We start from the raw sequence: 3,118 nt of genomic DNA on the forward strand, positions 1-3,118 counted from the left end.
TTAAGAGCATTGCCTGCTCTTCCAAAGGTCCTGAGTTCAATTTCCAGCAACCACATGGTGGCTCACAACCATCTGTAATGAGGTCTGGTGCCCTCCTCTGGCCTGCAGGCATACACGCAGACAGAATATTGTATACATAATAAATAAATAAATATTTAAAAAAATAAGCGCAGTGGTTATAAATATTTCCTTTGACTCTCGCTCTTTTGTACCTCCTGTCTCAGCTCTTTCTAGAGAAGCTTTTTTGAAGGCTTCTGTGGTTGTGATGGGTGTTACATGTAGAAACACGTGTGCTGACGCTCTGCTTTCCGCTCTCTGGTCACCTTTATGCACCTGGGATGCCTCCTCCACTTTTCTTTTAATAGAGGGAGGCATCGTAAATTGTGAACACCATCTGTTAGGTCAGAATTTACTGCCTGGCTTCAGAGCATCGATTTACAACTGCCTTCAATTTTCAGAATCTTTTTCTGTTGAATGAGCTGTTTGAGTTTTAGTTGAGTTGGTAACATTGCTAATGATTGTGGTGCTTCATTTGGTGGCCATTGCTTCCTTTACCTTTAAGCTCTTCATTTTCAAAGCTGCTGGTGAGGAGGGAGAACCGCAAAGTGAGACCGGTACATAACTCATCAGTGATTGCCCACAGAGCACTCGGAAAGCCTGGCAAAAGTTACTTGAAGTTGTGTTGCCCTTCCCTGTTTGGGGAGCTTAGCATTGTAGTTCTCTTGGGTGTTTGAATGGGGAATGTGTACTGACTGAAGTGCATCCTGTAGACTGCTACTCTTTGCTCAACTCAGTTTGAGTTATAAAGCCTAAATTTGCATTAGGTTGTCATCTTTTTAAATATGATTCAAATATGAGTATTTTAGGCATAATAGCATATGCCTATAATCCCAACCCTCTGGAAGCTGAGGCAGGAGGATCTTGAGTTTAAGGCCATCTTGGACGACACAGAAAGACCCTATTTCAAATTTTTTTTTTAAAAAAGTAAGTCTGGTGGTGGTATTCTGTGCCTCTAATACCAGCACTTGGGAGGCAGAGGCAGGTGGATCTCTTGAGTTCCAGGACAGCCTGGTCTGCAGAGCAAGTTCCAGGATAGCCAGGCTACATAGAGAGATGCTGTCTCAAAACAGTAAAAAAGCAAACCAGAATGTGTTCTGCATTGCACTTGCCCTGCTCTCTGGGATGTGGACGTTGTATGGCATACAGTTGACAGAAGGACCTCAGGTAAGGTCTCTTAGACTGCAATGCTGATGTTATAGCACCTGGCCTTATCCCACATCACTTACAATCTCAAAACCAGGTTAATGTACATGGATACAAGGGGCTCCCCAATTCTGTGGTTCTAGTTTATTTTGAGGTGTTGAAGATGGATGTATGTACCTGCTGTGATATGACCCACATTTTTTCACTGGCAGGTGCTGCAGGCCCACGGCTCTTTACCATACACCAGATTGATGCCTGCACGAACAACTTGCCAAAAGCCCACACTTGGTGAGTTATTTTTGTAGCTTTTCCTCTGTCAGTGCAGGTAGGTGATAGTTCTAAACAGATTTGATTTTTCATTTATTCTTCTCGCGCATAAGTGGACCCTTAAGAGAAATGATGAGCACTTCTTTTTTTGTGCCTTAAAAATTGAAGTTTTTCAGAAATGAGTAAGCAAACCCAAAGTGATGATGTCTGCGTTAGAGAATTGCTGGCTTCTAACTTTGTGACATCAAGACCAAGACCACTGTGCTGTGTAACGGCATACTTGCAGTGTCTGTTGACTAGTTTTGAACAAATGATAAAGTCTGATTTGCTTATTCACAGCTTCAATCGAATAGACATTCCGCCCTATGAAAGCTATGAAAAGCTCTATGAAAAGCTGCTAACAGCCATCGAAGAAACATGTGGATTTGCTGTGGAATGATGAGCGCCAAGGACTTAACCTAGAACTCTTATTTATCCCCGGGCCGACAGCCTCCTTCAGCAGCGCTTCAGAGAACGCTGGAATACAGGGCAGCCCCCTCCCCTGCCCCTTAGATTCTAGGACACTGAGGGGAAAGGACAGTTTTGAAATTCCTTTTCAAGGAAAAATAAAGGTCTTTATGCTTTGCCATGAGGACACACTCAGCTGCTATTTAAAAATTAATACCTTGAACCTAAAGAATGCTGACTCCCTGCGTTTCCAGAGTTAGGCAGTATTCTACACTTAAAGACTACTACTATTTTTATAAAAGGTTATCTATCCAAATTGCTTCACAGACTCGCGTCTCTTCGCACAGCAAGACAACTCCAGCAGTCGGTACACATCACATTTCATTTTGACTGAATACATGATTTTTGAACAGCTCCTATACTTGCTCTTTGTAAAACCTAAATAAAATTATTTTGAATTGTTCCACCTTTGTAAACAATTGGCTAAAGGAATCATTACCTTTATGAAATTAAGCCATTTACATGTTTAGTTGTGTTTTTCTATAGCAGAGTGTTATATTTTGCATTATGTGTGGGTCACCCTAGCTTAGGTGGGGTTTTATATTTTTCAAGTGTGACTTTCTTGGAAATTCCTAATACAACCATTTAAACTGAATTTATTTGCTATCCTCCCTGTTTTTAAGACTAGCTTTTTAAAAAGAAAAAAATCTTCATGTTCTTGAATCAAGAGGATCGGGTATTTTGGATTTACTTTCATCTTAAATTGAAATACTGCATTTTTATAGCTTCTCTGCATGTGATGGGGTTTTCATTCTTTGCTGGGTCAGCTTGTCTTTTATATGCTATTTCTATAAACCAAAGTCTCTAATAAGTACATCTAACTTATATTTTAATTAAGTTTCTAAAAGGAAAATTTTTGCTCTAAAGATTGTTTAGCTTAGAGAGCCCTGCTATTACCTCACTGGAAGAACTGGAGGTGGCAGTGGGCATGGTGGGCAGGGAATGTTGTACATGAGTGAAGTCAGGTGTGCTGGCCATGCCTGTGATCCTGCTCCTGGGAGGCTGAGGCAGGGGGAGTAGTTCAAGTTCAATGCCAGCCTGAGCTACATAGCAGATCTTGCCTCAAGTGAGAGTGACTCTAAGTCTATTGTACAATTTACTCTAAAACTGAAGAGTTCATTTAGAAGTAAGGGAGTGGAGC

At 41.1% G+C, this 3,118-nt stretch overlaps 1 long non-coding RNA gene across 1 annotated transcript; it reads left to right on the forward strand.

Moving 5' to 3' along the window:
- The first annotated feature begins 12 nt into the window (after positions 1-12).
- LOC126496302 (uncharacterized) lies at positions 13-2,396 on the forward strand. The gene is made up of 2 exons (XR_007590325.1): positions 13-1,491; positions 1,810-2,396. It is a non-coding gene; the product is annotated as an uncharacterized lncRNA (long non-coding RNA).
- The last annotated feature ends 722 nt before the right edge of the window (positions 2,397-3,118 follow it).

This window comes from Alexandromys fortis, unplaced genomic scaffold, assembly GCF_014885135.2.
Source record: "Alexandromys fortis isolate MF-2015 unplaced genomic scaffold, M_Fortis_MF-2015_v1.1 scaffold_2528, whole genome shotgun sequence".
In the NCBI taxonomy this organism is placed as follows: domain Eukaryota; kingdom Metazoa; phylum Chordata; class Mammalia; order Rodentia; family Cricetidae; genus Alexandromys; species Alexandromys fortis.